Source organism: Solanum stenotomum, chromosome 6 (genome assembly GCF_019186545.1).
Source record: "Solanum stenotomum isolate F172 chromosome 6, ASM1918654v1, whole genome shotgun sequence".
Classification (NCBI taxonomy): domain Eukaryota; kingdom Viridiplantae; phylum Streptophyta; class Magnoliopsida; order Solanales; family Solanaceae; genus Solanum; species Solanum stenotomum.
This window is the reverse complement of record NC_064287.1, coordinates 37,541,278-37,550,541: the sequence shown is the minus strand read 5'-3', so window position 1 is coordinate 37,550,541 and position 9,264 is coordinate 37,541,278.

Below are 9,264 nucleotides of genomic sequence, written 5' to 3'. Positions count from 1 at the left end.
AAAATGTGTAAGGGTGAAAGATGAGTCTCTCATACCAATGATGTGACGAGCATTGGTACAAGTACCGATTATAAAGAAAAAAATTATTACTATAGAATGCGGATTGTAATCCGAGAAATTTAAAACATATGGGCATTAGCTGATGTATTATTAACTTGATTTCTTTTGTGTGATTGTGTTTCTTTATTGAACCCGTATATATGTAATAGTTGAGGTGATTATATATCATATCGGTATTTGATTGATTGAGATGTATCATCATCCCCTTTTATTGAAATCATATTGTGCACATGCCTAGACATGAGATTGGGTATAAGTTGGGCACGTGGAGATCGTATGTGCTGGAAATTGTTAGATGTTATGATTATAAGTTGGGCATGTGGAGATAGTTTGTGTTGGAAATTGTTTGATTTTATGATAGTCATTGAGATTGTCTACACAGACACGTGAAGATCGTCTGTGTTGGTATATGGACCTCGCGAGTCCCCCGTGGGTCATGAAATCTCGATGTATTTCTGACAAGTATCATGTATATACGGTTAAAATAGTACTTGACATCTGAGGCATATCATTTCATGGTGTTGTATTGCATTTCATCTCGTTACGTCATTTATTCTTAATTGATTATGTGCTAATAGAGTGGTTGGACATTACGTGACATTTGAATATCTCTGTTTTATGAAATTTGACTGATAAGTATAGAGCAGACTTGTAAAATTAAGGGATGAATTTCCTATATACTTCTGTTACTACTTTTTCATTGTCGGTCTATGACACATACTGGGTACACGTAATTTTGTACTCATACTACAACACTTGTTGCACCTTTTTGTAGTACGGATCCAATTTCGAATACGAGCACATCTTGTGGAGCTTTCTGACTCTAAGCTTGGATTATCTTGGAGTTGTGGTGAGTTGCTTGACTGTTCCGTAGCCCACACCTCCCTCTATCTTATTTATTCTATTATTTAATATTCCGACATGATACTTCTTTTATCATACTTGTCATTAGTTTTAGACTTGCATCGTATTTTAGAAGTTCTTGTACTTATGACACCAAATCTTGGGGTGGTATTTTAGCTCTTTCGCAGTTCCTATTAAAAGACTTAGTATTTAGAATATTATGCTTGTCACTTACTTATTGTGTCACTTATATCGAATGTAATTGGTAAAAGTATTGGTTGACTTACCTATCGATTGAGAATATAGGTGTCATCACGACCTGTGAATTTGGGTCGTGAAAATCCATGCGCATCTTGAATGATGAGCCTTATAATTACTTTTGCATTCCCCGCCTTCCCTTGAAAGAGTCTACAATTTCTTTCCTAGCATCCATAATACACACTACCGGTTAAAGTCATGCGATAGATTTGAGCATTGTTATTCTTTCTTTTCATATGTGCTAGTGTTCATACATCTTCGATTAATGTCTTGTCAAGCCAAGAGTTTTGTCCAAATAGTAAATACATATGGCATACAAAAAATAAAGGGGAAATTTCATAAATGTCAAAGTGATTTAACTAAATAATGCTCCATAGCTATAGTTTATCTAATTACGCTTCATATCTAGATTAATTTGCTATGGAGAATTACGTTTGTATGTCTCAGTTTCTTTTTATAAATTTATATATAAAAAAAAAATGACTACATGGATGATAAATACGATAACACTAATAATAAAAAATCTCATCATTCACGCTAATCATATTTTTAATAAAATATATTGCCTAAAATGGCTTCTACTACGATAATAACATCATAACACATGGATTCGTCAAATTGAAAAAGCTCAATTAAAAGAAAAAAAACTGATTGATCTCTATTCTTGATTATTCAACGTTAGGTAAGTGTTCTTTTAAAAAAGGCCAAAGTCATTTGTAGCCAATTAAAGTTGTTCGCATAATTCACTTAGACACCTTAACTAAGAGTTGTATCTATTGAACACTTTTATTAGTGAAAAAAAATACCAAAACATTTTTTGACAATCAACTAAAAATAGAAATTTTGTGTCATACACTCGCGATGACGTGGCATAGTAACTAATCAGAAAAGGACATGTGGCGTTGGGTCCATAATAATAATTAAAATATATATTAAAAAATAAAATAAAATAAAAATTTGCTTTCGGCCAAAAAAAGAAAAAGAAAAACTCTTCTCTACCTTTTCTTCTTCGCCAAAACGCCCACCCCCGACTTCCATTCTTCCTCATTTTCTTCTTCGCCGGAAAACACACAGCAGCCTCCGGCTAAAACCGCATACTCCGATAACCGTACACCTACGTCCTCTCCTTTATTCTAATTCAGTATTCTAGTTGTCATTTTTCTCAATCTCATTCTTTTTTTCGAATAACAATCAAGATTTGTTGATATTTTTTCTTCTTCACTGTTGTGGGTTCTTTAGAAATTGAATTCTGTAGCAATTTCAAAGAAAATAATTTCAGATTCATATTAGTCTTGTCGGAAAAAATGGAGTTTTGCCGGAATTATTTTTGAGTCAATTTGATTTTTATTTCTTTAATTAATGCTTTTCTGATGAAGAAAACAACAACGATAATGATGATGACGGGATTATGCTAGAAAAAAAGAAAGAATGCAGGAGTAGATGGGTGTGTCGAGGATGGTGGCAAGGCAAATAAGTATGTTGGATTGAGACAAAAAAAAGAATGCAGGAGTAGATTTAATTTTTTTTTTATATAGAAATTATGATTTTTCTAATGTTGACATGTCTAATTTTGATTCGTCCGTAAAAAAATATTTGGCTTCACTCGCCTTTTTGGATGTGTATTACACTCATGATGCCATGTCACCAAAAAGTATTCAATAGGTCCATGTTTTGAACGATAGAAGCGTTCAATAGGTACAACTCTTAGTTGAGGTGTCTAAGTGAATTATGCGAACAACTTTAAGGGGCCGCAAATGACTTTGGCCTTTAAAAAAAAACATGTTTTAAACGAAAAACAATATACAATTCATATTGATCATATACAATTGAAATTCTAAGAAACAAATTTGATGTTTGATTCGTGGATGGATTTTCAGTTTTGTGTTTGTTGTATACAAACAAATTGAATTGTACATTAGCAATAAAATTTAATTTTTTAATGTGAAAATTTATATGTTTTATTTTTGTATATGTTTTTTGCTAAGACTGGATTTATGATCGAATGTATATATTGCATATGTATAGATAAATTGTATATATGTTGGATAAAAGATTATCCATTTGTATGAAGACTTGTCGAATAAATATATTGATATGCATTTTGAAACTTGTGTATATGAATGTGTAAAATTTGTATGTGTTTGTCGTGTGAATATGTATATATATGTATAATTACGGGGTAAGATTTCAATATGCGAAATGTAAATGTTTTATTTGTGTAATAGTGATTGTGATCGAATGTATATATTTCATATGTATGGATTTGATGTGTGAATATGTATATGTATAATTTTGGGTTATAGTATATTGATTTATTTTTTGATTAATAATTACAATATTTGTATCTCTACAAAAATATCTTCTTTAACTATTTTGGTTATGCATTCTGGAAAATGGCGATAAAAATATTTACATCGATTATATTATAGAGGGAGTGGTCTTTAAGAAAATATATCATAAGTTTTATAATGTAATTGCAAACTAACTTGGTGTTGATGTGACTAGAAAGAAATTGAAGATTAAGTACAAGGTTGAAGAAAGCAATACACCAACAGTGATATACAATGTCAAGGATGTGAAGGTGTATGTAATGCTTAAAAAGGCTAACACTAATTTTAACAAATTTCTAATTTGTATATATGTTTTGAATACGTGTAATACACACAATGAACTGTGCAAAACTTCAGCATAGGAAGAAAGGGGGGTCTTGGTGTCAAGTTGTATGAGTGAAATTGATGGATATGAAACATAACATTTGACCATTGCACAATTGGTAGACCCAATTGTTGCATTTTTATCAGGCGACTGTAATGGGGTGATTTCAGATCCATTTAACAAATATGTAGAAATTGATCAAGTATATCGGGACAAAGCAACTTTAAAATTTGTGATGGAGCAATTTACAATCACAAAAAGGTTTCAATATAGAACTGTGAAGTCAAATTCCATCGGATAATGTCATTCGTACTTTTTCTTAATATTTGTATATATGTGATTTTGTTTGTATACTAAGAAATATATTTGTATATATTTGTTTATTGTATATAAACTGATGCATTATAGTGTATTTTGTATGTAGTTATACACTAGAATGTTTCTCTGAAGATTGCGATTGGTTAATAAAGGCATCAAATATAAAAAAATTTAGAATGTTCAGAATTAGAACTTTCAACACGGAGCATACATGTCCTTCAAAGGATGAAGTGTATTCAGATAAGATGTAATATCCGGAAAATCATAAATGGAGTTTGGGTTGAAAAGATTAGAAGAAGTTGCAGAAATCCAGTTCTACGAATTGACCTACGGGTCGTAGTTAGTTCTGTGGGGAGTAGGATGCCTCTCTAGACACTGATATGAATTTTGAGAAAAATTGTCAAGTCTTTGATGATAAGTTACGATTTGATCAGGAAGAGTCATCAAATGGACTATAAATCGTAAGTGGTATTCGTACGATGGTTCCACACTTAGAGATTTTGGTAGATGCGTGATCTACGGTTAGGGACTATGAATCGTAGTCTTAGTTACGAGTCATAGAAAGGTCTCGTGAAATGATGATTGGATTTAAGTGATTGGTAATCTAAGGTCTACATGTGAGGTCTATAGACGGTAGACAAGATGACGAACCGTAGAGAGGTATCTTGGAAGTTGGATGAATTTTTGGGTTTCAGAAGTTGGTTCTACAGGTGATCAGTATTGGCCGTAGAAAATCCTACAGACTGTAGGTCCAATTCATAGTACTGTCCAACAATTATTCATTGAGGATATTTGAGTCTTTTCATATGCATCTAAAATCTATAATATGTCATTTTGATTCTAATCCTAAGCTCTATACCTACTTTTCTATTCCACAAACTAACCCAACTCTCTCATTCTCTCAAAACCTCAAATCTCATCCACATTCATCCTCTCCAAATTCTCTCAAGCTCAAGGAAGAACACTTAGGGGTTGTTTGGTAGAGTGTACTAGATAAAATAATGCATGCATTTGCTATATGTATTAGTAGTCCCTTATTTGGTGCATTTTTTCATGTTGTGTATAACTAATGCTTGCATTAGTTATACACTATATTGTGTATTGAGGAGTGTATTACTAATACCATAGATTTTTAGGTATTAGTAATGCAAATGATTTAATATAGGCATTAGCATGGTTAAAGACCCAATTACCCCTCAAAAGCACTTTTACATCTTTTCCACCATAATTGTAAATGATACTTTTGTAAATAAATATTTTTATACAATGCATACTATTTTTAATACACCAATCCAAACAATGCATAAGAAATAGTCTATGCATAACTAATGCAAGTATAATCAATACATGCATTACTAATGCAAGCATTACTAATACACTCTATTGAGTATTATTTTTATATACTCTACCAAACGACCCCTTAGGGTTTCAAGCTTCAACTCTCCTTTTTCTCTATTGATTTTGAGCTTTGTTTATCAAGACATGTGGGAATTCACCAATGGATTTCATTCATCCTTTGGTCCCAAAAGATTTCCAAGTTTCCAATTCAACTTCACCTAAAATTGATTAGGGTTGATGCAATCTCCATGGATCTTATGTGATTTTGATTTAATTATTCAATTTCAATCTTCCTATGCATGTTCTGATTGAACTACATGATTTCCAAATGATTTTTTTATATACCCATGCTTTTTACTCAAGTATAGTGAATTTATGGAAGAAGAATATGAATTATTGAAGTATGATTTGTGAGAGTTATGCATGATTATATTTATGAAAAAAAGAAGATGTTTTATGAAACAAGGCTGCTTTTAAGATAAGCATCAATGAAATTGTAAAAAAAATTCTCACATATTAAGAAATCATGATTGGTGAAAGGTTTTCTCGCACATGTATGAATCATGGTTAAGGAGCTACTCTATGATGAGTAATATGTGTGTCTTGTCAGATAAAAATGAGAGCATTATAAAAGCTGTTACGAGAGTGTATGACAAAGTGACACATTATGATTGTAGGTGACACTTGTGAATTAGGTTTAAAAGAATATAGAAAGTCACACAAGAAGCTAACTGCTTTATTCCGTACAATTCCCAAGACGTGCACGTAAAACGAATTTGATAGGCTAATGGAGACAATAGAAAAGGTAGATATAAGATTTAAAGAATACTTATAGTTAGTTAGATATGATAAGTCGGATCGGTGTTATGCACAAGTTCATCGGGGTGAAGTATGACATCGAATATTGCAGAAAGTATAAATGTTGCACTAGTATCTGTGAGAAAATTCTCTATCTTTGATTTTCTATAGAAGGTCAGACTGATGTTTGTAAGATGGAATCATGACAATATGCATATTTACACCATTGATTGAAAAATATCATGAGATACTCACAGTAAATGAAGCAATGAGCACACGGATGACAGTATGATTTATGTATAATTGTATTAATATTTAATTATATATAAATAATTATGTATTACATATTTGTATATACAAGTTGCTTTTTTGTGTGTGTGTATATATATATATATATATATATATGAATAGGTTATACCGTCAAAAGAATATGTGCACAATGTGAATAATGATGGTCGAAATTATGTAGTTTTTCTTTGAAAAAAACATGCATTGTGACAGGTTTTAGTATGAAAAAATATCATGTGAACATGCTTGGGCTGTATTGAAATCGAAAAATCTAACTCTAGATGCATATTGCTCGGATATGACTGTGTTAAAAATTTATGAGATGCCTATAAATTTATTATCAGATATAACTGAGTGGGTGATACCAGAATATATACAGGCTGATGAAGTATGCCTCCAATATTCAAGAGACCTCCTAGCAGGTCAATAAAAAGACTCACGAAAAAAAGGCAAAAAAGTTACTTGGGACTAAGGAGAAAAATATATGTAGTACATGTGGAGTTGCAGGTCACAATAGGCGTTTATGTAAAAATAAGCCTTGAGTTGTTTAAGATTTTTAATTTTATACAATTGAAGAACTTGTACAATTGCGTTTGTAATCTTAATCGTATCTTATATGTTATGGCTTATATATACATGTTTGACCTGCTTTCATCAGTTTTTATATGGCATAAGTCTTCTAATTTTTTATTCAAATTTAATCTTTATAAATTGACGATTTTGATGTTTGTATATAAAAACACATGATAATTTTTCTCTATTACATACATAAGTAATAAAAAAATTGTTACTTTTACCGCTATTATTGTTTGTGTACATCAACTTTTTTTATTTAAAATAAATATTTATATCAAATTTTGGTAGCAAAAAAACTTTTTATATGTATACGGGCCATATACAATTTTTTTTATATTTATTTGTGTATGTATACATATCATATATCAATAATGACAAAATTGAGGCAAGTGATCTTCTAAACCATGTAAAATTTGTAGAATTGTATATTTCTCTTCAATGTATTTGTTGGGGTGTAATGAGAATGAGGTGAATGGTTAAGTTATTCCACTTGATTAATCTTAATAAATGAAAATGGAATTAATGAAAAAGGCACGTGTTGATTATAATGCTTTGTGAATTCCCTTGTTGTGAATCCTAATTTGTTGATTGATGAAATGCTTTGATGGCATTATTGTGGATTTGAATTGCTTGAGTTGTTGTTTATTCCTTATGGTGTGAAATTGCTTATTTACATTGATTTTGTTGCACCATGATGATATATGTGATGAATAAGTCGAAGGAAAATGGTTCGGCAAGTGATATGATATAAAGTCGAAGGAAATAATTCCGGCTAGTGATATGACATAAAGTCGAAGGAAAATAATTTCAGCTAGTGATATTGTGCCGAAAGAAAATGACTCTGGCAGGTGATGTGATATCAAACCAAAGGGAAATGGTTCCGGCTAGTGATGTGATATAAAGACAAAGGGAATGATTCGGCTAGTAATATTGTTTCGAAGGGAAGTGGTTCCAGCAAGAGTTTGACTATTGTGATTTAATGTATTTTGACACTTGTGATTGATCTACTTGACACTTGTGATTGATCTACTTGATACTTGTGAATGACTTACTTGATAAGTGTGATCAATATACTTGAAACTATTGGTTGTGAACTGTAACTATTGGACTGTGATTGTTAAGCATTGTGAGTTGTGTATTGTAAAACTGTTAGGTTAAGCTAATTACTATGCAGGTTGTAGTTTGAAGAGGTTCGGTTGGGATGAAAGTAGTGCTCGCATTCTAGCTAGTTTTGCTTTGTTTAGTAGGTTTCTTGTTGAGTACCGTGTTGTTTAGTATTCACTTCTAGTTTTGCTTTGTTTAGTAGGTTTCTTGCTTAGTTTGGTTTTTGTGTAGAAAAAGTCTCAAAATCACTGATTTTCTATAACTTCATTCTTGAAAAAAGAAAGGATGATTTATGGCAGTTTTCCTCAGTTTTTTCACCAATTTCTTCGATAAAGGTAAATTAATTACTCTCCTAATGTGTATTTCAATTTTTAAGCCTTAGAATCGAGGGAGTTACTCTTGGGGAAGGTTTTAACTTGAATTAGTGATGCGTAAAAGCCCTCTTGAATAGAATGATCATGGGAATAATGTGGATTTAGGATTTAATTATAATTCGGGTACTGTTGAGTCATTACTCATTGATTTTTTGTATTTGCTTATTGTTTTAGACTTAGAACAAGTTGGGTTTCATAACAAGGGGAAAGCTCAAAATTTTGAAAATTTTCATGGCTTGATTCAAGATATGTGATGGTTGTGTGTTTTCCCATTTATGCTATATGTGTTTGTTAACTATATCATTAGTAATGCATGATATATGTTAGGGAAGTCGAAAAGGATATGATATGAAATCAAAGATGCTGTCAATCGCATGCAATGAATATGTTTACTTGAACGTACAAGTGTGATTACTATTCATTGTGATTATGATTGTGTTGTGTGCTGATGATTCAGTTTGGGTGTCAAGCTGACACATATTATTGTTGAAATGGATACCACACCGGTATACTAACAATGGAAACGAGTACCACATCGGTACGCAAGCAATCTATATGTGTGGGTTCCATGAGAGAACCTGGTTAACTTGTTATGCTATAATGATTCATGTTATCGTGAATATTACTTCATTGTGAGGACGGGGAATCCAGA